At 49.6% G+C, this 26,149-nt stretch overlaps 1 protein-coding gene across 5 annotated transcripts in view; it reads right to left on the bottom strand.

The window, feature by feature from the left end:
• Positions 1–25,459, bottom strand: part of LOC133130856 (tyrosine-protein kinase CSK-like) — a 54,149-nt gene extending 28,690 nt beyond the window's left edge. For 2 of the 5 annotated variants that reach the window (XR_009708971.1, XM_061245777.1), the window contains exons 1-2: positions 25,252–25,459; positions 24,760–24,892 (exon numbers count right to left, since the gene is read on the bottom strand). The gene's annotated coding sequence lies outside the window, so the exon portion shown is untranslated. Of the gene's footprint in view, positions 1–1,115; positions 2,342–8,829; positions 8,906–24,759; positions 24,893–25,251 lie in introns of those variants that run through there. The other 3 variants (XM_061245778.1, XM_061245779.1, XM_061245781.1) reach the window with 3 other exon arrangements.
• Positions 25,460–26,149: the final 690 nt, after the last annotated feature.

The raw sequence follows: 26,149 nt of genomic DNA, 5'->3' as shown, positions 1-26,149 counted from the left end.
CACGCATTATGAAGAACAAGAGAGGGAAATCTCAAACACATTTCCTGGAGCATATCAACTGCATGCATCTATTTGCGTCAAAATATTTAAACAGCCAAAGAATCTTGTACATAGCGGTTTACAATATTACGGTTTGTGTACGAGTAAAAATCTTGCCGAGGGCTCGTAGCAATTATTCAAATTCAGAGGTCCTAACTAGCTGGCAACAGTGCTGAAAAACAGCTGCTAAAATGAATAAAACCCACTCTATAGGGAAGACGATGTCACGTCTCAATATTGGGAAGCTCGTTAAATTCAAATTTCAATAATATTCTCATGAGTCTCATCTGTCGAGGGGTTTGCACTGAACGGTTAGTGTGGTGTGCCAGCTGTGCGTTTCCATTTTAAATGCACACTATAACAATGTTGCTTGTTTTTGCAAAACATTTCGATAGCCCTTCTTTTCTGGGTGACAGTTACACGTGCTGCAAGAGAGGAGATAATGAGCTCAGAGCTCATTCATTAGCTACCAGCAAACCCCCGTTTCCCTTGGGTATATTTCAGGGGTGAATGTTACATAAAAAGATTCAACGATTCAGACGAACACCGCTTATCAATAAGCGCTGTGGCAATTCCTCCTAATTAGGAAGGTTCACTCGACCTCACGTTCAGACCACAACACCTCTTCCTCTACACTCTCCATAGCTCCCGCTGAACGGTGATCTGCAGTGGCTTCACAGGACTGAACTCCTTGAGATTTTGTACCCAAGCCGGAAGGTACTTGTTCCAAACACCGCAACAGATTAAATATTTGAATATTTAATTGAATATTCAAATATTTCATTAAAAATAGAAACAGAGGTTCACACTTCAGTATTTACTTTGTTTGTAAATGTGCTAGTTTGGCCTAGTCTGGTCTTCGATACACACTCCAATATGTATCATCAGTTTCATTCGTTCCTGCTTCAACCCTCCAGTCGTTCTCTAGCCCCGTTGTTGTCTATTGCAGTCTAGCCTGTGAATTGTAAGCTTCTGTGACAGTCATTCTCCTTTAGGTCTACAACCATTATTTCTAGTATGACACCAATTTTACATTTTCTCCAGGTAGATGCTGAGAGTCTATTGTGCTTACTGACCTACTTTTTGAAGAAAACCCAGCGTCGCATTTCAAGCCTGAACTCCTCCGTTCAATGAGTTCAAGCTTGCGTTGACCGTGGGGACGGTGCTGACCCGGTCGACTGCGCTGACCCTGTTGACTGCGCTGACCCGGTCGACTGCGCTGACCCTGTTGACTGCGCTGACCCGGTTGACCCTGATGACCGCGCTCCGCTGTTCTGAGCGGAGAACCGTGCAGGTGCTCAGAGACTCTGTGAAGCAGAGCGGCATCCTGGGCCCAGACAGGAAGCTGCCTAATTGCACCCTGCTGCAGATCTGCATGCAAACTGCCAGGGACAAATTTAGCCACGCGAGCTCACAGACACATCGTCTCCTCTGGCTGCCGTGCTTTCAGGCAGCGTGACAACTCACATCCGACCGTTTCTTTCTTTTTTTTTTTTTAAACGCTTAACTTTCTCAGCTAGTCAAGCGCGTTTCCACCAGCGTATAATCAACACCATAATTTCTACAGGGGACCACTTCTCCATTTTGCAAACCTGTGGCAATTTCAGCGAGGCCCAAGTTTGTGGCGAGCCATTATCAAAACTGGCAACAGACCGAGTGACTGTTACACAGCATAAAGTTTGTAACAAACAGGGCCGGGCGTTTAGCTTACCGCCAAAAAAGGCAGAGAAGATGACAAGAAAAAAAACAAGATTTTAGACCACGGTCTTTATACTAAATACAAAAATGGAGCATGACTAATTTCACAGAAAGAAAACAGACACAAGACTAATTTTAAAGTGAATGGCGGTCAACATGAATCTGTACTGCACCATCACCCGCAGGGAACAGAAATGAGACAAACATCCAGCCTCTCATTACGGAGTGAGATCAGCCAGACAGCAATGTACCAGTCCAGCGAGATACCGCTTGCGCTGTCACACAGCACTGAGGAAAAACACATTGATTAAAATGGCTGGGCAATAGCACTGCGCACAAACAGGGGGACACTAAGGGGAAGCTTCCAAACAGCTCTGCACACATCTTGGAATTTCACCCATGCTTGTGATAGGCACTTTACTGCAAAGTGAAATTCGGAAAGAACACAAACAAACAGACGAATGCAGACAAAACATTCTTCAGCCACCAGCTTTTGCAAACAAACAAGACGAATGCAAGACAAAACATCTTTCTGCCGCCAGCTCTCCCTCCTCTCCTCTCCGTTCTCCTTTCCTTTCGCTCTTCCTCCTCTCCCCTTCCCCCGTTCCCCCCATCCGTCCCTACAGCCTGCTGCCATGGCAACCCCGACAGCTGCACGCCGAGCTCCCGTCAGTGTCTCCTCCGTCCCCTCCACTGCGGACGCTCACTCGCGGCGTTGAGCCTGAACATGAACGTGCACAGGCACGCACGCACATGAACGTGCACAGGCACGCACACCTCTCGCCCTGCTCCTGAGGAGAAATCACAAATCACAAACAGGAAGTGACCTCGTGGGAAAGTGCGGCCTGCGAGGTTCAGCTGGCGTCTTGCCTTTCGCTCGATGAGCTGCACAGCGAGACATTTCACGCTTTACTTTGCACAATTCAGACAGCCGCTCGGTTTGAAAAGACAAAACCCCACAGAAATCACGTAAGAAACGAGCAATCCCAGAGTCCTAGAATTCAAAAGAATTGCCTGCAACATTGCCAATCTGAAGGCAGCCATTAAAAATTGGAGCTTCAAAAACATTATTGATTTTGCAGACCGACAAATTGTCTTGCATAGAGGCACTGGCTGTCAAAGCAGAACTATTGTTTCTCATGTTTCGTTCTCACGGCTGGTTTACCAAGGACACGCAGATATAGGAGACAACCTCACACACTCTGTCCACATTCAGGTGAGGATGATTTCCCCATCATCTTCTCGGTGATACAGATTTGTGTAATGTCAAATTTGCTACCATGTCTGACTGGTAATAGAATGAAGGCAGCCCTCACTCATCTGCCTGTAATATCTGAATGCATTAGGTCGTGTGGAGGGTGAGAACAGATAGCAGTAAATACTTTAAATATACAGTTTTTGTTGTGTTATTTTAACCTCCAACAAACATTTTCTTGTTTCCTGTTATTTAGGAAACCACGCAGTACAGACGCAGATGCGGAATACCCCTTTAACCACAAACTCAACCAGTCGACCCCAGAGTGACAAGTGGGGTGACGAGCATGTTCCCGGAGAGCAGGAAGAGCAGGGGCGGGCACAGGAAGTAGTTGGGGGCGGGGGGGAGCCGTTATTCTGAGCGCACTTTCTACCGAGGCTCTGCCCACAGGGTGAGGGTGCAGTGCCATAGGCTATCGCAGGAGCATGACATCACTTCCTCTCTTTTCATCCCAGACGAGAGCAGATGGAAGAGAGGCTCTCCAGCATCTCCTGCGGAGCGCCGATTGGCCAGGCTGGAGAGAGGGCAGCCGGGGACCATGGTAACCGCGTAGACTCCGTGGGGTGGGGGGGGTGGGGTGGGGGGGTGGGTGTCGCACTCCCCCCTCGCAGACAGGCTGCTAGCAGGCAATGACACGAGTCTGGCCACAGTGGCGTGTGGGCAAGTACGTGTACGTGCGAGATGGCAAGCGTTTATCGGTTTGCATTTTTGCGCACTTGCAAAAGACCTCTAAATGTCCATCTACTCTGCGTTCACACACATGCACAATAAGCAGGGCCCGTTTGTGGTCTATGAGTCTGTGTGTAAAAGTCCCTCGAGCAGCCAGCCTGCCGACGCGCGGCGTCTGGTGCCCACGCACACACCCCGCCCAGACGCTCTACAGCACAGTGCAGTGTCTGGTGCCCACGCACACACCCCGCCCAGACGCTGCACAGTCTGGTGCCCACGCACACACCCCGCCCAGACGCTGCACAGTCTGGTGCCCACGCACACACCCCGCCCAGACGCTGCACAGTCTGGTGCCCACGCACACACCCCGCCCAGACGCTGCACAGTCTGGTGCCCACGCACACACCCCTCCCAGACGCTCTACAGCACAGTGCAGTGTCTGGTGCCCACGCACACACCCCGCCCAGACGCTGCACAGCACAGTGCAGCGGAAGCCTCGCTCTAATCCCAGCCGCCGTGGCGGAGGGCTGATGAAACACGCAGAAACCAGGACGCTCTCCCTCACCGTCTCCCAGGCCCCGACACCTTCACGCCCCACCGCGGTGCGGCCAGTCACCGCACACTCAGGGCCCTGGCCGTCGCGAGTGGGGTGGAACGTGGTGACGATTCTCGGGGGCCACAGCACAAAAATTCCAGTCAGATGGGGGGCCCAGAGCAGTATTATTTCAGGGGGCCCCAAATTCCTAGCTTCGCCCCGTGGGCTCACTCCGACAGTGTATGCCACAGTGTGACAGAGGCCAGCGACAACAGAGCTGGGCATCAAAGTTCAAAGTAGATTTTATGTAGGTATGCACTGGGGGAAAGTATCAGGTTGGTATCGGCATTGAATTAGAAGTATCAAAAGAATCGAAGTATCCAAACTTCCAAATGACACCCAGCCGGAGGTGTCAGGCGCATAAAGCTGGTATTGTAGAGACACGAGCCTCAGAGCAGTGAGGACATATGCAAACGTGACCTATCCGCTATGCAAACACTCAGCCAACAGGACACACACAGACACACAGCGACACAAGCAGAGCACTGCGTGTCTGAGACTTCAGTGCGTACGAGTGTCAGATTTATGGCGCTGGACAGGACCGAGGTCTGTGGAGCAGAACGCGAGCGGATTGACGAAACTCTGACGGCACGAGAAAACCGCCGGAGCGGTTTGAGAAACCAAACCATGCGCAAACTGAAACTGGGGGGGGCAATCGGGGGGAAAGATTGCCCCGGCCGGAGTTTCCGGTGCGCGCGTTCAGACGTGCCGCGCGGGCGACGTCCCGGCGCGGGGAGGGTCTTTAGGCGCTCTTCACGCGTCCTCTCGCCGGGTCCCGCTCCAGCGGTTCACACGGAGCAGCGCCGGGACGCCAGCTTGCGTGTGAAAGGCGTCCCTCTCACAATGGACAACACAGGGAGCTGCGCACAGAGCCGCAAGTCCCGGGGCGGGGGTAACAGGCCTCCTTTGTGCGGCTGCCCGACTCACGCCGACCCCGCGCCGCGGCAGGGGCGGAGAGGGAGAGCGTGCCGGCCTGGCGGACGGGCCCGTGCGGCGGACGGGCGAGGGGGACAGGTGGAAGGACTGAATTTGGCGACGGCTCTATTTGGGTCGTCTCTGCAGGGGCCTTCAGTTCCGGCGCGCTGGTCCGTGCCTGCCGCGGCCGATAGGCAAGCTGCCGGAGACAAAGGTGCGAGGGGGGGGGATTTCCGCACAAAGGAGGGTCTCGCAGGCGGGCGGGCGGATTTGGTGAAGAAAGGGTCGGCCCGGGCAGGGAGGAGAGCGGTCCCACGGTCCTGAAAGCAGCGCCGGGGTCGCCCGCTAAAGATGCGGATTACCCTCAACCGTCCGCCCGCCTTCTATCGGGACCCGCTCGCATCCGCACAAAAGAGCCACTGGCCCCATCTGGGGCGCAACCCCCAGTTCTGCCTCACACAAGTCGAGAGAGAGATACTCACAAAGGGGACATTTTAAGTAAATATAATGCAATCGCAGATCCTTTCGCGGTGAGAAGCAGGGCTCCAGACAAACTTTTTCAAGCGGTGTCGCAATCACAAAATGTTGTGGCGCAACATTTTGGTATCAGCGTTTCTCAGCCTTCAAAAAATGTTTTCACTCGCACCGCAAAGACAAAATTAGCATTTAGTCAAACTCTGGAGGCCCAAGAAGATAAATTCTGTTCATTATCCTGTACTGGACTGTGATTAATCTACAATATCTATCAACAACAACAGACAAAGTCGCACTTCTTGGCAGGGCTACTCCAACCTGCTTCATAAAGGTTAAATCTAATGTTACAACTGCTGGATATTTGGGTGGTCAACCCCAATACAGCTACATAAGAGACTGATACAAGTTATTTTCTCCTGTGGGTTATAAAAGCTTATCTCACTCTCTCATATAGCTGTATTGAACTTTAGCACTGAAATATCTTGCAGCCGTAATGTTGGTTCCCACGGAATTTCCCCAAGTGAGGAACCACCTCCATTCTCTCGCCTCCAGCCCAACTCCTCCAGAACGTCTGGGTGCTGGAATTGTTGAGTGCAAGCCGTGGCAAGACCCCCCGATGAGATCAGCCTGTTGGACCGCACTAGTCTGCGGCAGACGCAGGGGCTTCCCGAGGTCCCCAGGGCCCTGACCTTTCTCCTGCTGTTAGACTGCGTGTTTACTGCATCGGCAGGATCAAGGTGTCAAACTGTGGGTGCAGCCACTGCCAGACCTTTAAACTGGTTAGCGAGTGAGCCTACCGCTTACTGGAACTGGCAACGAAGTGCCCTGTATGGCCCACCACAGGGGCCGTGGGGGAAAAACAGGCCAAAACTGAAGTGTGACGATGTCACCTCATGAAATGGCAAATTAAGGAGGAAAGGTTTGATTTTAAACAAACACCACAATCAGAACAGCATGTTATCAACCACGGTGCTTCGCTGACATGTTATTTGGGTCGTGGATCGATTTTAAAATAATGTTTTTGCGATTGAAAGAGGTAAAAATGTTATTTTGGTTTTTTTGCAAATGCTTCATGACATTTGTGTAGCAGAGTTGCTCGTTGCACGCAAACCTGCTCGGTGCAAGACAAAGCAGAACATGGCAGGAAATGGGCGTCTGATAAAAGCGAAGCGGTTCACATTTACTAGAGAGGACCATATACCGCACCCCTCGCGATTTCCATCCGCCCCCCGCCCATCACCAAACCCCACTGGCCGATGATGCAACTGAAGAGGAACTGGGAGGACTATTTTACACAGGGGGGTAAAACAAGCGAAAAGCAAAGGCTCCCCCAACGATCAGCCCGACACAGAGGGTCACAGAGTGATGCTGTGTGTGTGTGTGCACTTTCCCACAGAAAGGAGAACGGAGGCGAGGATGAAGCTCCGCTGAATGAGGTGTGGGAGGGAAAGCTCTGAGGGCGTACGGAGGGGGCAGGGGGGGGGGGGGGTGAGGTCAGCAGGAACCTGGAGGCAGGCTTCAGTTAAAGCCCAGCGGCAAGAGGCGCTCAGAGAAGCAATAACCCTCCCCGCCACATCTCGCCCTCCAGCTCCAGGCACACCTGGCTCGTGCGGCTCTGTGCCCGGCAGACCACCGGAGGACGAGCTGAAACCAGGCCCTTCTCGGACAGTTAAGGGCCCCATCCCTGCCAACAAAACGCCCCGGAGACCGAGTGCAGCTTTACTGCAATGCTCCGTGCATGAAAGTGCAGGTGCCAACCGACTGTGTGTGCGTGTGTGCGCACGCGTGCGCGTGCTTGTGTGAGGAACAAATACAAATTATCTCGAAATTAAAGCTTATTTTTGAGGGTCTACATGGCAGCAGGATGTCACACTAAAAGTGTTGGGCTTGCACAGTAATGAGGAATGGGCTATCGTGCTAAGGATACGATTTCACAGCACCGGTGGCCTTTAAGCACCAAACACGCAGAATACTTTCTCAAAAGATTTAGCCTAACCGTGCCCCGGAAATGTGCATTTCTAACTATGCTCAGATTCCAAGTGAGCAGGCGCTGAAAACCCACATGGGATTTTGAAATGGGGTTGAGGCAGCGCGTGTCAAGACCGCTACATGTGGCTACAATTTCCACACAGTGCTGCTAATAAACACATCACAAGCAAAATGGAATATAACAAAATGTAATGCTAAAAACCTACTACTGCACTACACTACCTAATGGGCCCAATATACTCTTGGTTTGTTATTAGAGAAAACTTGATTGTTAGTTAAGAATTCAACCCAGTGCAGGAGCTTAATGGTTGTTTTACTCTCTTAAACGCAGAGTATGAACTACCACAAAGAAGAATGGAAAACTTTGATAGTGGCTTAACCTCTCTTCAGCACATCAAATGACCGGCAATGGTGATAGGTGGCCGCAGGCACTCTGAAACTGGCACAGGAAGACTCTCGACTGCTCAAAGCCAGTCCCACACCGACCACGGGCACAAAAATAAAAAATAAAAAAAGCTACAAATGCTCACTGCATAACAAATCTCTGCGCCACCTGTCCTCTGCACTTAAACCTTTGAAGACTAGGTGCGTTTATGTTCTCTTAAAATGTTAAGTCCGTGTTCTAGAACTCCATTGCTACATCAGCGTTAAAGAGTTCCGTTAAGGACACTCATCACATACTTGTGGCCTCACACCTTAAAGGGTTAAACCACGGTAGCGTTGCTGTGCAGATACCCCCTTTGCCGTGAGGGCGGGGCCCTGAAGCTACCGTGCAGCCTGACCGCACACACTCTGCAGCAGCTGCACACAGTCGCACGCCTGCACAGGAAACCAGAGGAAATCAGACAAAAACTAACCCACATATCTGTACCGACTCGGGCCAACTGTGTGCTGCAGACTTCAGCAGGGGTCCCCCGACCCTTGTCCCGGAGAGCCACTGGACTGCTGGGTTTTTGTTTAACACATTAGTAATGAACAACTAATCCAGACCCAAAAAAGTGGGTGGGTGAAGTTAACTGGGTACTGAACCATAGAGTGGTGACAACAGCAGTCAGCACATTCTGTGGCTCTCTGAGACCAGGGTCGGCCGCACGTGCAATACCGGCTTCAGGGCGGAGGAGGTTTGCGGCTCCAAACAGTACCGGTGCAATATATAGCGATCTACGCTCATTGCAAAACCATCAGCTGTTCTGACCTGTGCGAGCTGAAGCCACTCCGACACTTCCGCCCTCTTCCCACAATCCTCCTGGGCTCTCTCCGCAGTCGCTCGTCTGGAACACAGAGAGGGCAGGGCAGAGCCGTGAGTGACAGGGACCACGTCCAATCTGAGGCCGGCGCGTGACGAGGCGGCGAGCCAGGACTCGGCTTCGAGAAGAAACTCGCGGACGTCACGGAGAGTCTCCAACGGCCCCGCGCAAAAGACGCGTGACTTGGAAACGCGGTGACAACGGAGATGGACGGCGATTCACGAAGCGCTTCTCTGGCCTGCCGCACACAGTGCTGCGGGACGCAGGGTCCCAGAGGTGCGCTCGAGTTTTAATTACTCTCCCACTCTGCCACAGACCAAATATCTAACCAACACACCTCCCTCTCTGCTGTCCGGGGAGCTCTGCTTCAGCGGATAGTCACCCTGAACATTGAGGCCAGAGGAATTAGAGGAGAAAGAACACTTGAGACAAGGTAAAATTCAGCAAGGAGCATCATGTGTAGTCCGGAGAACCTGTCAGAGTAAAGCATCGCCGTTCCTGCTTATGCCTGCACTCTTTCCGCATCCTCTCTCCCTCTCTCCCTCCCTCCCTCCCTCATTCTCTCCATTTCTCTCCTCCTCTGCCTATGTCTCTCACTTCCTCCTTCTCGCTGTTGCACACACAGTCACATACAAACACCTACCTGCCTCAACAGTGAAGTGCTACTGTGATTAATGCACGTTAGTTCCCGGGAGAGGGAGACTTGGCTCCCTGTTGAAGGCACAGCTGAAATCGGTTCCTAAAATTGCCTTTGGAGGAGCTCGCCGCTGACAACACCAGACACTCTACTGTTCCATACGTACACACAACCTACATTTCCCTTTCTCAATTTTAGCACTGCTTCCTCTTTTAGCGTCTATAAATAATAACAAGGGAAACTTGTTATTGGGACTAAACCCAAGTAATTCACGTGCGATACTAATCTCGCCTTGCCACAGCAACCCGCGGAGATGAGCATTAGTCACACGCCCAGGTCGTTCCACACCTATCCTCCCACCAATCAAGCGGCTGGGAGCGGGCCTGGGCGGCTGTAGGTGAACGGGAATATCTGCATTCCCCCCCCGGGTTGCGTAACGCCTGCCGTTGGTGTCGGCGGCGGAGGGGAGGTGGGGAGGTGGGGAGGTGGGGAGGTGGAGACGGGGCTCCGCACCGCTGTCATCTGGCCTCCTCGGCAAGATGAGACAGGCTCGCAGAATTCCCTTCTGGGGCTGTTCCCCCGCTGCCCCGCCACTCCCTCAGAGCCAAAACACTGAGCACACTCCCTTCAGCCTGGAGGAGCAGGGAGCGGACGTCACTATACACTGCTGAACACTATACACTGCACTGAACACTATACACTACTGAACACTGAGCGTACATCACTATACACTGCTGAACACTGAGCGTACATCACTATATACTGCACTGAACACTATACCCTGCACTGAGAGTAGATTATTACTATTACACTGCAAAAGTAACACTTTGCATAACATAACATAACAAGTGTGACTTTTGAGTATTATTCTATTATCAGCCTCAGTCACATTGGGAAGAACTGAAACCTATTGCTTCGCTTTCAGAGTACAATGCAGTGGACACAGAATAAGGTGTGTGTGTGTGTGTGTGTGTGTGTGTGTGTGCGCGCACACATGTCCTGACAACAGATTTCACAGATCATGCTGCTGCTGCTGCTGCAGGAGGACAGGGGTACGTTTTGCATTTAGGATCAAGTTCCTTCAAGCCACGTCAGCCCTTTTCCCTGCAAATCTCTGCCGGTTTTGCCAATCAATGCAGACACAACTCAACTCCAAACTGAACTGATCAATACAGCCATTTCTTTCCCGGTGATTTGTCCTACCTGCGCGAAAAAGCGTATGACCCCCGCATTAACGCACCCCGCGTGTCCAGCAGGGCGGTTTTTAAATCGGCTGTGTGTGACAGCGGGGTGAGGCGGCCATGTTAACCCAACAACAAACCCAGGGTTCCTCTCCCAGAGGAAAACGTTTCTGCGTCTTTGTGAAAAGCCGTCAACGTGTCAGAACGGACAGGCCCGACCAGCTTGATTTAAGTTCACGGGGTCACGGGGCCCACAGAGGAGCGAACGCAGCCGAATTGGCCCGACGCACACCCAGCGAGGCGCTGGCGGACCGGGCAGGGGTAAGCAGCGTTAATTTCGGCCGCTCTGCGTCTGCCTGCGGTCCGCTCGGGTTCCCTCGGCTGGAGGCAGGGGAGCCGTACAAAGAGGATTATTTGGGCGATCGCAGACGGACGTGTGGGAGGGTGGGGGTGGGGAGTAGGGACAGCGAAATGCGAAAGAGAACGAGGGAATCTCGGCGCACGCAAAAAAAAGGAAGAAGGGGGTGAATGGAGAGAGCTGTGAATGGGAGAGCAGGGAGAAAGGCATAAAGGGTGAGAAGAGAGAGGGAAAAACAGAGGCAGTTGCAGAGAGAGATGAGTAAGAAGGCAGCGCGTCCCGACAGGCCTCTCCACAGGGGGGTGGGGTGCCAGAGAGCAGGAGAGGGGGCGCATTCTGGGTCTGAAGAGTTTGCACCTCTCACTCTAAACAGTGCCGTTTAAACTAGACACATTCCCTTCTATAGTACTGCATTTACACCAGGCATGTGCCTGCCCTTACACACTGCTCAATTTAGACAAGGCACATTCCCCTATACATTACTGCATACACTCAACACATTCTACTCTAACCGGCTGAATCTACACAACACATTACACTACGCTGCTGAACTAATACTGAGCTCATACCACTCCTCACTGTTAATTTACACTGAGCACATTCTACTAAACCCTGCTGAATTTACACCGAGCACATTCCACTAAACCCTGCTGAATTTACACCGAGCACATTCCACTAAACCCTGCTGAATTTACACTGAGCACATTCCACTAAACCCTGCTGAATCTACACCGAGCACATTCCACTACACCCTGCTGAATCTACACCGAGCACATTCCATTAAACCCTGCTGAATTTACACTGAGCACATTCCACTCAGCACTGCTGAATTTACACTGAGCACATTCCACTCAGCACTGCTGAATTTACACCAAGCACATTCCACTACACCCTGCTGAATTTACACTGAGCACATTCCACTAAACCCTGCTGAATTTACACCGAGCACATTCCACTAAACCCTGCTGAATTTACACCGAGCACATTCCACTAAACCCTGCTGAATTTACACCGAGCACATTCCACTAAACCCTGCTGAATTTACACCGAGCACATTCCACTACACCCTGCTGAATTTACACTGAGCACATTCCACTCAGCACTGCTGGGCTCTAGCTAACTGAACGCAGCCCTTTGCTTTGTTGAGCGTGTTTGCACTCACGAGCGGCAGGAGGAAGGGGCCTGATGGGATCTGCTTTACGATGGCGCTTTACAAACCGGCAGGGCCGGCCTGCTGGGACGAGCACGCAGGGGAAACCACGCAAAAATGCGCCTGTGCTTTTCCCAAAGAGACAGCAATAAGTTCAGCGCATGGCAACGGCAGAGGAACTGCCTGCTTTAGAAACAGGGAGAGAGCGCTTTAGAAACAGGGGGATCTGAAGGAGAGTGATTTAGAAACAGGCATCTGAAGGAGAGAGCGATTTAGAAACAGGCATCTGAAAGAGAGTGATCTAGAAACGGGCATCTGAAAGAGAGTGATTTAGAAACGGGCATCTGAAAGAGAGTGATTTAGAAACGGGGTATCTGAAAGAGAGAGAACGAGTGCTGGGGAAAGAAGAGAAAGCGCAGTGAGCAAAGGATGGAATCTAGAGACCCATCTAGACATCTGGGACAGAGATGTTTTGACATAAACAGAATATCATAGCCCTGATTTAACCCAGGTTTCACCTGGACATAGACCGGTGTATGTCCTCGTCGGCGAGAAGCCTTTCAGTTTTCACCTGGGTAGATAAGATGTCTAGATATATAGACGTTTAGGAGAAAACCTGGCTATATTGAGTTGAAAAGTGGCTAGGCCTACAAGAACATATCCAGGCTACATCCAGGTGGGTGAAACCAAAGTTAAATTGGGGCTAAATTTGTCAAAAACGTGTCTTAGTTTCTAGGTCTAGATTCTGTATTTTGCTCTCTGGGAAGGTTCGGAGCAGGTAGGGGAGTGCAGACAGAACGGGGGAGGGTTGTGAAGGACCGGAGGTTGTTAGGGTCGGGGTGAATGTTTGTCCATAACAGTGGCGCGCGTGTTGCGTATCCATTGCGACAGCGCTTATGAATAATAGAGCTTCCCCGAGGCCACAGTGCTGCTACTGTAACTCTGTGAATAATTAATCCGGCAAGCAGACACTTCCATTAGCGCTGCGCTGGCCTCCGCTGACGCTCCTGCCCAGAGGAGAGCGAAAGGCAGAGCGCCTCCATTCTCAATCCCGCCTCCCCAATTACTGCACCAGAGATGAGCTCTGCTGATCCTACACCCCCCCGGTTACGAAAGACATATCAAAAGCGCTACACAATGACAAACCGGGGCCAACCAGCGGCAGATGGGTTCCCCCTGAGACAGGTTCTGCTCAATGTTTCTTCCTGTTAGCCTGGGAGTTTTTCCCTGCCACTGTTGCCCTAGGCATACTCCTGGGGGGGGGGGGGGTTATCTGTAAAGCTGCTTTGCGACAAAGCCCCCTTGTTAAAAGCACGATACAAATAAACATTGATTGATTGATGGACAAATAATGAAACGATAATCATTTCCATACAGGGAAAAGGAGTCGGTGAGGAGCATACGGTCTCACACACACGGTCATGTTCGGTCACATGTGTACCCAATTCCCCGGGGGTCTTCCTCACTTCAGTATCCGTGCGCACAGCTTTCAAATTCAAATGATCTGTGCGGGAATGTCAAGCACAAACCACCGCTTCGCCATAAATTCAACAGCCTAAAAGCAGTAACCAGGAGCGACTGGCCATACACGATAACGGAAGGAATTTCCTTGATGGCTTCCGGACTGTGAAGCGCGGCGTTGATGGTGGTCGTTCTCCGCGGCGCACGTAACGTGGCTGAGTCCGATTTCACACTCGGGCAAACCGAACGCGCGCGACCCTCTGCTGGGAACTCCAGGCCACTCATCATCCAGAGGCATTTTAAAACAATAAGGGAGACCGGGAGAAGGAACAAAGATGACAGCAGGGCTCCCATCAGCCCTGGTGTCTCTGCCCGAGGAGAGCCACTCTGAACAAATGAAAGGAAGGAGTCTGACTGAAATTCTAATGCAGAATAATAAAGGGTTGACTGGTAGCTGCACTGCTGTGGAACAGACATACGCTTTGTGCACTGCCAAGATCATTCATTTGACAGCTGGGAAGGGAGATTTGAGTTGCCCTCCCTGAAAATTTAGGCCCGATCCATTTCCGCGAGAACGAATGCAGCTAAACTTTTGAAGGAAGCCTGGTCTGCTACAGGACTGCAGTCCACAACAGTGACAAGCCCCACCGTGTCTCTGTCAGATTTACCCGGAACACCGAAAATGAAAGGGATGCGGGTGCATCTGCAGTGACACCCTGCTGCATGCTGCACGTGCACAGCCACACCGCTGTCACTTTAAACACGCCCTGAGTTATGGTAAGGGACGGCGTGGCTAATGTAGTTATACCGCAATCCCCCTCCCCCCCACCCCCCTCATCACTCACACCTGATGACTTTGTCTCCTTCCTCGACCTGTCGGCCGCCTTCGATACAGTCAACCATGAGATTCTGCTCTCATCGCTGTCTGGGATGGGTGTCACAGGGTCTTCACTCGCTTTGTTTTCCTCCTACCTCTCTGGTCGCTCCTACCAGGTGACTTGGAGGGGCTCAGTCTCTGACTCTCACACCCTACAAACCGGAGTCCCGCAGGGCTCAGTTCTTGGGCCTCTCCTCTTCTTGCTATACACCATGTCTCTTGGTTCCGTTATCTCTTCCCATGGCTTTTCCTATCACTCTTACGCTGATGACACCCAACTCTTTATTTCCTTCCCCCCCGACACCCAAGTCACCACACAGATCTCTGCCTGCTTGGCTGATATGTCTGCGTGGATGACTTCCCACCACCTGAAGCTCAACCTTGCCAAAACTGAGCTTCTCTACATCCCTGCTAAGTCCTCTCCATCAATCGACCTCTCACTGACTGTTGAGGACTTTGTAGTCTCCTCCTCCCGTACGGCAAAGAATCTTGGGGTGATTCTTGATAATGGCACCCTGGCTCCACAAGTATCCTCCACTGCCAGAACCTGCAGGTTCTTTCCGTATAATATACACCGTATCCGTCATCTCCTGACGGAGAAAGCCACCCAGCTCCTAGTCCAGGTGCTCGTCATTTCCCGCCTGGATTACTGCAACTCCCTCCTAGCTGGTCTCCCAGCGTGTGCCATCAAGCTCCTCCAGCTGGTCCAGAATGCTGCAGCCCGCCTGATCACCAGTCAGCCCAGGTCGGCTCATGTCACCCCGCTTCTCATTGGCCTCCACTGGCTTCCTATTGCCGCACGCATCCGATTCAAGACCCTAGTGTTGGCATTTCAGGCTGCTAAGGGGACTGCCCCACCTTACATACAATCCTTGATCACTCCCTACTCCCCAGCTAGACCACTCCGGTCTGCCAGCTCTGGTCGCCTTATGGTTCCCTCTCTACGTGCACCTGGCGGTCGAGCTGCACGTTCATGCCTGTTTTCCGTTCTGGTTCCTCAGTGGTGGAATGACTTGCCTACCACTGTCAGGACAGCAGAATCCCTCCCCCTATTTCGACGCAGACTCAAAACACACCTTTTCAAACTCTACCTTAGTTCTCCCTCCTGATTTCCCAAGCCCCCCCTTGTTGATATCCCTATCCGCCTTGTCTAACCCATCCATCCATCCATCCATTATCTGAACCCGCTTATCCTGAACAGGGTCGCAGGGGGGCTGGAGCCTATCCCAGCATACATTGGGCGAAAGGCAGGAATACACCCTGGACAGGTCGCCAGTCCATCACAGGGCGCACACACCATTCACTCACACACTCATACCTATGGGCAATTTTAGACTCTCCAATCGGCCTAACCTGCATGTCTTTGGACTGTGGGAGGAAACCGGAGTACCCAGAGGAAACCCACGCAGACACGGGGAGAACATGCAAACTCCACACAGAGAGGCCCCGGCCGACGGGGATTCGAACCCAGGACCTCCTTGCTGTGAGGCGGCAGTGCTACCCACTGCACCATCCGTGCCGCCCCCCTTGTCTAACCCCCCCAAAAAAAAAAAAAAAAAAAAAAAAAAATTGCACTTATGATGACTATATGTTTAGAACAGCATTTCATGTGTATTTTCCAAGTTATGGATGTGATGCTTTGACTTGTGGAAGAACCTATGCACTTGTAAGTCACTTTGGATTAAAAGCGTCTGCCAAATGACTAAAATGTAAAAATGTAAATGCAGACTGGCACATTGTTTCTGTTCTATGGGGAAGTTTTAACGATGGCACGCACATGCAGACACTCAAATGTGCGCATGGCACCTCCATCTTGTGTGCCAGGGGAAACAACTGAATCGGCCAATGAGCATCAAGTGACCCAACGGGAAGACAGTCTGTTCCTTGGCACCAACTCCCACCGCTGCTCCTACCCTGCGTGAAGCAACCCACAGACAGAGCAGTATTCCCAGGAGCAGCGGGGGTTACTCCACACAGCTCTGGACACTAATAAACTATCGGCTCTGTATCTCATACAGCTTCTTCTGTGCCTACAGCCAAGACGTTTCAGGCAAGTCGGGGGAGAATACCCAAAAGCAGCTCTTGGGGGAAGGGCCAGATTTGTTGACTGTGCTGCTGGTTTCTAGGGTTTGGGGGAGGGGGGGGAACCCATTCCGGCTCCTGGCTCCCCATGACAATGGCAGCAGGGGACGGGCTTCTCTCTGGCTGCTGCTATCCAGACTGGGCCACAAAGGAACGGCCAAGGTGTTTTCTACAGCGCCTGAAAACCTCTCAGCCGTCACACTTACCTGAATGAAAAACACTCACGGTCGGAGGCGCTCTCAAAAACCCACTTCCTGCAGCAACCTATTTGTAGACTAAGGAAATACTGCTGCTGTTTGTGCAAACATAGTCAAGCCTGTGCCTCATGAATAATTAAATACCCTCACTACATATCCAACTCTCACCATGGCAACAAGTTCAATGTACTTTCCTGATAATTAAAAAAAAATCAAGCAAGACCCCCTACCCCCCCCACACGGCACTGCTCAACTGTTGTATGCAGCCTAGTGATTTACCACTGAGGAGTCAGACTCAGAAACCACAAGCTCCCGTTTGCCGAGAGAGCAGTTTGTGATGAACAACCGGGGGTAGGCGGTGGAGCGGAATGCCCTTTTATCTTGACAAGGCATGCAGTGAAGGGGGGGGGAGGGGCAGGGGGCAGTAATTAAGTAATTGACAGGGAGCACGAGCAGAGGGTCATGTGGGACGGTGGGGAATTTACGATCCGCTGTAGGAGGCTCCATTAGCTGATTGGAGTGCCTGGATTGAGCGGGGGACAGACAAGTGAATGAGGGAGCTCTTGGGGCTCGTCCTACATGCCAGGGGTTGCAGCCCCAGCTCTGCCCCGCAGGCAGGGCTTGCCACAGCAGCCAGAATGAAAACAGACTGCTAGAACAACAGAGCTAACAGAGCTCTCAGTGGAAAGGCTCCAGGATTGGCTTTGCTTGGTAAAATGTTGATTCTCTCAATCAGAAATCGTAAGGAAGATCTGACCCTTGGTTCAACAATCCCAGCTGACATGTCTAATTACCTGAAAGCTCTCAAGTTGGCATTGCTCCTCAGCGTTTCTTTGGGGGGGGGGGGGGGGGGGGGGGGAGCGTTGGATTCAAGAACTCAGCCTTGTAGGCTCCATGCTGAGTAGTCCCCTTTCCTGGTCTCTTGCTAGAAACATTGCTACAATCCATGTGGAAAAATGACACTTCAAGTTCCTCTCCTTTCTATATGTAACAGCATAGCGAACAGCATTCTCTCAGTTCAATCCTGAGCTGGTTGGGTGGAGTGCCAAAGAAGTTTCTAGATTTTGCTCAATCCAAACCGAAACTATATAACTGAATTCATTAGTTCACTGTTAGGCCTAATGAATACAGGGGACTCATTGCTGGAACACTTCAACAAGCCGACTCTTCATAATCAATAATCAATCATAATCTCTCAATAAACAAGCTCAGAAGGAAAAAATAACAACAACTCTGTTCCTTTGGGACCAGGAGTGCTGATCCCTGGGCCATTCAATGATGCGAATGAAAACAGCAACAGCAAAACAAGCAAGCGCATATGTGGGTCTGTACAGCAACCACTAACCAAGCTCCAGGCTCATAAAAAATCTATACTTGGGACAGCCACCACAGTGTTCCTTTGATAGGAACAGGAAAAGATAGGGAGAAGTTGACGGTCGGTTTGGAGCAGGGGGAAGTCCCAGTGTAAATCATAAGCATTTGCGTCTGGGTGTGCTAGTGTGGGAAACCGCAGTAGACCAGGCCTTTCCTGCTGTGGACCTTCGTCCTACGCCAGCTTAGGAATATTTGACTCATCTGCAGCCAGCACTGGACTGCTGGTGTGCTTTTGGGCACACTTTCCTTATTAGTTCCTTGTGGTTTCACCTGTGTACTTCACCTCATGCGCTTGCCATTTGGGTTTTCAGTCCTGGTGTTTGTCCTTCTTTCTTTGCCCTTCTGTTACTCTGTAAAGCATCCGTGTTGGACTTTGGTAAAAAAGCTCTACACAAATGAAATGTAAATAAATTACTCATCATAGCACCGTTTTATTATGCCATCAAATTTTTTATTTATTTTACGTGGATTTCTTTACGTGTGTTGCTGTTCATTTGGTCTTATTCGGTGCAAGGTGGCAGCATGTTTAAGGCCTCTTGAACATTCATCTCATTACACTAGGAAACCAAGATGTCAAGGACTTCCATGAGCGAAAGATGTGTGTTACTGTGAGCACCCTCTTGCTCTGCACTCAAACGCCACCTTGAAGTCAGACTCCAGACACTGCAGAAAGGACACCGCAGAGGCTCTCTAGATGGATGGCAAGGCATCTGCTGTGAAATGCGTACAAATGAGTCAGAGGACGGGGAAGCTGAGGTTAAAGGAGCAATCTTAAAAAAATTTAAAAAAAATTTTTACAAAAATTGCCGAAAGTAAAACGTCATTTTCCATTGCTGAATTCAGGCTCGTTTCTTCAGAGGGGATATGCATAGGCCAAAGAGCAGATTTTCCCGCCTGCATTGAGGAGTGAGACATTGATTTTCGTTGTTTAACTAGCAGTTTCTGATAAAACGTACGTGGCTGAGCAGTTGAGTTCACTGTTATCAGTCTAAGAAGCCAAACCTACAAGTCGTGCAGCAGTACAGGAAGGTGCAGCAAACGATGGACGTCACACATCAACAAACAGGACAGCCATGAAGGAGCCCGACAGGCTGGTGGAGATAAATCAGTGGAGGGCACAAGCCACTCAATTTAGCTCGTCGTCAATCAAAGAACCTCATTTTGCTCAACCTTGGCACCTTCATTTGTCAATTTAATAACGGCATCTCATCAGGCCTGCCTGATGAAATCATGGGAACCATCATAGACATCGAATTATTCCATCTTGGGTATTGGAGCACGTCCAATGGGAAAACATTGGTAGTGGTGCAGGAGGAACAGGGGATATTATACACTGTTGCTGCAGATCTCAACTGTCACCAGCACGGTTACATGCAACCCTGGGACACTGCCATGCTGTTAGTTTCTGAGGCCAGGGACCTTGGGTCTAAAGTGGTACTGTCCATGAAACCAGGTCAAGGCCCTGTGTGCAAAACTGGTTGATGCTTGGACCTGGAGTCTACAGAACTTCAGCCCAGAGGGCAAGGCTGGGGCTCTGGGACGACTATAGTTGAGTTCAGTTGAGTTCAGTTGAGTTCAGTTGAGTTCAGTTGAGTTCAGTTGAGTTCAGTTGAGTTCAGTTGAGTTCAGTTGAGTTCAGTGCAGTGGACAAGGCTGGAGCTCTGGGACTACAGTGGTTCAGTTCAGCCCAGAGGGCAAGGTCACGTTCCTGGGTACTCACCATGACTGCCATCGCGATCCACCCTGGCACTGTGCATAGGAGGAAGTAACATTTCGGTTCCATCATCCATCATCCAATACATCTAATGCGGATTCATTCAAATGAGCCCCAACCCCCTGGCCCAAACACAAAACAGACTAACTGCTACCTTGCAAAGCCCCAGATTTGAATAACTGACCACAGGAGCATGCTTTTTTCATTGCACCTTACGTTCAGGAAAACAGGGGTTCTCTTTTGTGCCATGTGGAAAGCAGAGCGGCATGTGGACAATGAGTCTTGTGCAAAAAATATATTGACTTCAATGAGGTTATGGAAATGTTCCCAAGAAAAAGCAAAAATAAACAGAGGAAAAACACAACACAGAAGAGTCTTTGAGCCACACAGACATGCAGGCTTTAACTCAGGAGGTCATATACTGTGTGAGACACAGAGGGACTAAACAGGGTGTTGTATTCTGACCTGGGGCTAGGAAATACAAACACGTAACGGAAACCTCACTCGTATGAAATGTCTCCCAGTTAAACCAGCCTTGCTGATGTCAGGATCCTCCCATTCTCTCCATGTCTACAGTACAGTTTGAATTTCACATAATTACGTTCACTCATGCAAACTTTCTGACTGGACAACATACTATACTGTGTAGGGCCTACTTCACCAATACCTGCTGTATTACTACTAGAAAGAAGGAATGGCAGATGAGTTTACTTCCAGTATTAAAAACAACTTCAGCATGCATTCAAATACTGATGCATGATTAAACTGATGATCGCAGGGTCAAATAATTGAATATTGGAATACTCAAGTCTGGTCCCTTGTTAGTCATCATGACACTTTGCAGAAATTTACAATGCATGACCATCACCCATCATTTATAGGAAGCAGATTCAAATTCTCAGTGACTGCCAGTCAGACAAATTATTACACTCAATAGCTGCTCAAAAATCATTAAAATTATTACATTGACATCTGCTCCATTTACTCTGTCAACACACAAAGTTGCACAGTGGATCGATGACAACCAATCCTAAATCCCCATTCCCGTAACTGATATGAGCGAATAGCACGGTACGTGATGCTATGCTACAGTACGCTAAGGAGGATAAGATTTACAAACTGGCATGCATGGCCGCCGTGTGGAGTTTCACCCACCCATCTGGAGAAAGTCTGGCATTTTCCAGTGCCTCGTGTCGGCTGTTGCGGAGAGGGACTTTTCACTATCCAACAGAATCAAGAGATGTAGGAGATGTCATGACCGATTCGACACCGACAATTTGACTATGAAAAGGCAGCCAGACACGTTCTGGAGGGGGCAGAGCATGTTGTGGCCTATATAAGAATTATGAATAAACACACTGACTTGACAACTGTAGGGTAGGACACAGCTTTTCACTTAAATCTGCTTATGAAAATGATAACTGAAAATAAAAACCGCCTGCCGGCAGATTTGAACAAAACTAGCTTTGTTTACTGGCCAGTTTACTTTAAAACAGGCTTTGGATCAAGAGTGAAATTATGCGATAAACTGAAAGTTGCAGGTGTGTTGTTCAAGTTGATCTTCCTCCTTTTCAAGGCTGTGTGTGGGGGTGAGGGAATGGTACAACTTTGGCCAAGGCTGCAGTGTTCTCTGGTCCAGTGTAATTTAGTCTTCCATGGGGTGCATTCATAAGGCTCCTCAAAGTTGGAGGTGGTTCTGGATGATTGGGAGCATTTTTGTGACTTTTTATTTTTATTTTTTTAAGATGACCAGGATGGCTCTGCTCTGTGGTTCTCAATTCTGAGACCTTTATCTCCCACTTCCTGTGTGTACCTCAGCCATGGCCAGCCTTCAGCGAGAGAACAAAACCTTTCTGCACACAGCGCACTCTCCCTCCCTCTTCATTAACTCGCTCATTCTTTCTCTTCTGGCTACCGAACACACAAACAGCACAACGGCAAAACTCCATTGTCCGGGGAGGTGGTATTGGGGAAGGCGGAGCGTGGTAAGTGCAAGACCCCGGGCTTGCTTGCTGCGACCGAGCCGTGCGTGAGGTGGCAGTGACTTAACGGCGCACTTGAGAAGCAGCCTGCTGGACCGGCACCAGCGGCTGCCCAGATGGAACCGCGCCACTTTGTTTGGGCCCCCGGACGTTGGCCACAATGCCCCCTTTCTGCTGCTCACCACAGCAGGGGGAGAGGGTGTTCCGCTGACCCGTACGCAGCTGCTGGGGGCAGAGAACACACAAGGCACTCTGGCTCCTTATACCAGTCACAGACCACACCCACCCGCCCCGCTCCGGACGCACACCAGCAGAGCTCATTTCTACACACCGCAGCTGTAAGGCTCCCATACAGTCAAGCAGCACAAGCAACGTTCCTTACACAACCACCGTCATGCTGTGAGAAAGCCAGAACTGTCAAGAAAGAAATGACAGCATCTTACAAATTGGGCAACAAAACCAACACCCATTTTCACAAAAAAAATAAAAATAAATAAATAAAATTTAAAAAAGCCATATCCTTTGGTAACTTCAGCAACATTTTTGAGGCCTGAATCTAGGCTGAATCTCATTGGGCCATTCCTCTAGCACCAACATGAGATGCAAGATCCATTTTGGACAACTTCCAGCTCATTGTACTTTGAACTTGTTTTCCTGCAATTTTACAGTGCTATTGATATTCCAAAAATGATATCTTAAATAGGCGGCCAAAATCTGATATTCTTCATATTTTCCACCCATAAACACCCAGTGCCAGGCAGAGGCCCAACACAGGTTTAAGTGTGACTACATTATTGGAGGAGATTGTTTACGACTTTCACAATGTGCAGACGTTCCACTGTAGAGTTTTGCTGTCATTGTGATGTCAGACATTCAGTGAGTGAGTCAGGGTCACCACACTGACCAGCAATGACTGCACTCTCAGCTGAGGGTAATGGAGAGGACACCTGTTCTTGTTGGGGCAGAGTGAGGAGTCAGAGCAATGTTTGTCAGCAGCCTGTCTCAACACAAGGCAAGCTGCACAGAAGACACAGCAGGGGGAAAAGACTGGAGCTTTCTAAGCCACAAAAGGCAGTTTAATGGGAGCTAAAGCTTAACTCAATAAGCACTTGAAGGCATTAAAGCTCAGCTGGGACCCAGTGCAGGTTCAGGACCTCATTCCGAGCCACATACACGATGTAAGGCTGTGATCATTGAGCAACTGTCTGTTGAGTGTCCTTTTCCGAAAGTCCTTTTCTGAAAGTTAATCAATACTGCCGACTCCGCAATGGACGTCTTGACATTCTACTGTATTCTACAAAGATGGCGGTTGAGGATTCAAATTATGAACATCCGTTGTTTCATCTGAGGCACTGCTGGTCATACAAGCGCTAACTAAGGAATCAGGAAGTGCAACCACTTCCCACACTAAAGGCCACAAAGTACTACAGTAGAGCAACCACCAATTTAATACGCACACTTCTTACAGGGCTCCTAACAGACCGATCGGATAAAGCAGCACAGCTAGCGCAGCACTGCGAGTGCTACAGTAATGATGGCCATCTGTGCTCCTCGGCCGCACAGTGGCACATTAATGAGCAGGCCTGCTGAGAATCACCTGCAGAGGAACGGCGTAATGGAGAAGTCCAGGTGACAGATTAGCATCGAAAGCCCTACTCGCCCAGAACGGTGGAAAACAAGTGCCAAGGGCAGCACCTCTCTATGCTGGTTCTGGGCATTCACTGTACACTGCCAGGGGCTCAGTCAGATCTCCTACTTAATTAGGCTTGACTGAGCTCATTTAAACATTGGCCCATGTTCAGAATCACCCAACCTACCAGCGTTAAGCCATACATGCGTAGTTTGAAGCATTTTTGCACAAACACAGAAAGAGTGCTTCTACTACATTGTTACTTGCATCTTAGCACACAGTAATAGTAGGTGTAGTTCATATAACAGCATGTGCCCAACACTCATGACAACCACAGACCAGCCTTTGATTAATCGCTAGTATAAATAAATAAAAAAACTACTTAACAGCTAAGCTGGATAAAACAAACTCAAATTTCAGTAGCAAGTCCTGCAACCAAATATGCAATAAGAATGCAAGACATTTGATTGAAAATGCTAAGAGACTTCAACCCACGCCTAGAGGAGTTTCTTCTGGGATATTAAGAAATATCACAACGCCTTCTCAGCCACCTCCAATGCAGTGCTCTAGTTACCAGTACTACCTGTACAGGAAGGTATATACTTTTACAGGACTCAAACAGCCGCAGTTTGGACGTAGCAATCGTTTAAGAGAACTCGAATTATTCGATAAAACCTGTCACTGTCTTGTTATACAAGCAAATGGAACAACCGACAGCAATGTCAAAAGGAAGGATTGCTTTCCATCCTATCTGTAACGGGGGGTGGGGGGGGTAAATTTGTTCCACCTTAGTTGTACTTTTATTTTTTTTAAACCATTCAAACACCCATAGCACGGGAAATAAACGATTCGATTGCCTAACCAAGTGGCCGGGTCAACGCCTACTACCAGCAAGACTTGCTTGCATGGCTGTTCATGTAGGCTAGCGGATCATACCACAACCGACGATCACCATCAAAGGATAGGCTGAAAGTCAACTCGTCATATTTAGCACATTGTTGCATAAATAACGATAGCCATATATACGTGGAACTTTCACCATAAAGCTAGCCGTTCAACTAATGCAAACCATTTACCTTTCAGCGACAAATGGTCTGCAGTAGTTTGCTAGACTAGCTAGTTCGATATCAAATACATTGTCGGTACAGCGAATATCGAGCAGAATATTTCGAAAATCGAAACACTTGTAGTGATCTAAATGTATTTCTGCTGGATAGCTAAGTTAGCTGGCTTACCTAGTTCCCACTTGGGTTCCTTGCTTTACGTCCAACCCTTGGTGTTATCTGGTGAACTGAAGGCAAAACGATTTGTAAATGTTGTTCCGAGTCCACTCTCCGGGCTGGATCCGTCGTTATTCCATCAACGGGGCTGTACCAAGCGGCAAAACGTTCAAACCAGAGTAACTACCCAGCTAGCAAGCAATAGCATATACCACAAAACGCAACTCGCTAGCTGACATGCTAATAACACTAGCAACTGTAACAAGTCTTCAGACAAAATTAAAACATGCGACAAATTCTTTAAAATGGTACGGAATTATCTGTTTATTTGCCGAAACGCTATGCACTGTGGCAGATATGAATTAGAAAGTAACCAGTCTTCTTTTTTTCCAGTTTATCTCAGTCAAGCGATTCAAAGCGATACATAGAACTGCAGCTATACAGCGGAGATGAAAACAAAACAAGCGCTACTCTGCAGCTGACTGCTAACATGAAAAAAACTCAAACCTGTAGCTATGTGTGCGTTTATGCTCACAAGCGTCGGTCAGAGCGAACGGTGTCAGTTCATGTGGCTGTCCAGTTTAGCGAGTGTAAAAATAAACCAAACAATCCAAACGAAGGCACGGCCGCCCTCTCTTTGCTCAAACCGAACAGGCCTTGCAAAAGGAAATGGTCCCCTTCATTCAGCCAGCAGAATTGCGCACGCGTACCACCGCCAGGAACAGCGCTCCAACAGAGACGCGCGCGATTGGAGGGACAAGTAACAGTTCAAAAACAAATCCAAGTTCGGAGCGTCCTCTGGTGGATAAAGTGTGTATGGGACCATTTTAAAGGGGTATGTACCCAAAAAGGACACTTACCAGAGTATGCTTGCCACCTATCCACCCAAATGGTTTCGCTGAGATGTGACGAGTTTTCCAGACGTAGTTTACCTTGGTTCAACGGACGTCTATCGACCCATATTTTTGTGGCTCTCAATGCGTGGGAAATGTAAATCAGAAAAACTCAGCAGCAACTTCTCTTTCCAATTATACTGCCATGGTTACTCCATCCAGAGCTTCATCTGCCCAACCACCCGCCCAAATGCCTGCCTACCTTGGGATCCTTGGACTGAAGTGTGAATGTCGATAATATGTGGGTTTCTTCCATATAAATTATATTTTGGGTACATTTTGCATGATAAAATGATGAAAATGGTGGTAAGGTGAACTATCATTCCAGGCAGGAAAAACTACATTAGAAATTCATGAGTATCAACTTACTTTCAGTCATCAATGCTTGTCCAAGTAGTGGCTTGAAATGATGGCAAGCAGTAAACCAACTGGCTGTAGAACAAATTACAATGGAATTTCCATAAAGATAAAACTTTGTCAATGGACCACGAGCAGTTAACCGACCAGAGAAC

The sequence above is a fragment of the Conger conger genome, chromosome 6 (assembly GCF_963514075.1).
Source record: "Conger conger chromosome 6, fConCon1.1, whole genome shotgun sequence".
Taxonomy (NCBI): Eukaryota; Metazoa; Chordata; class Actinopteri; order Anguilliformes; family Congridae; genus Conger; species Conger conger.
Note: the sequence above shows the minus strand (reverse complement) of the source record. Positions and strands in the feature narration are given on the sequence as shown.